Source organism: Hippocampus comes, unplaced genomic scaffold, assembly GCF_001891065.2.
Source record: "Hippocampus comes isolate QL1 unplaced genomic scaffold, H_comes_QL1_v1.1 scaffold261, whole genome shotgun sequence".
Taxonomy (NCBI): Eukaryota; Metazoa; Chordata; class Actinopteri; order Syngnathiformes; family Syngnathidae; genus Hippocampus; species Hippocampus comes.
In genome coordinates, this window is record NW_017805824.1 from 3,767,919 (window position 1) to 3,768,155 (window position 237).

At 46.4% G+C, this 237-nt stretch overlaps 1 long non-coding RNA gene across 1 annotated transcript in view; it reads left to right on the plus strand.

The window, feature by feature from the left end:
• LOC109525918 (uncharacterized) overlaps nucleotides 1–166 on the plus strand; it is a 12,289-nt gene extending 12,123 nt beyond the window's left edge. Inside the window, exon 3 of the long non-coding RNA XR_002170227.1 lies at nucleotides 113–166. This is a non-coding gene — a long non-coding RNA (uncharacterized LOC109525918). The remainder of the gene's footprint in view (nucleotides 1–112) is intronic.
• The last annotated feature ends 71 nt before the right edge of the window (nucleotides 167–237 follow it).

Genomic DNA, 237 nt, shown 5'->3' on the forward strand with positions numbered 1-237 from the left:
AATTCTGCCACTTTACGAATAATTAAATTAAAATGAAAAAGAAAAAAGAAACAACTTTTTGATGGACTACAGTGTGACCTTCCACTTTTGTTTTGTTTTTCTGCCTGACCAGATTAGTCAGATTACTGGGCCAAAGGCGTACCTGCCAGACTCGGAGGACATGCGGAAGGGACGGAGGACATGCGGAAGGGACGGAGGACATGCGGAAGGGACGCCAACCTGCATTTGGACAGGCGG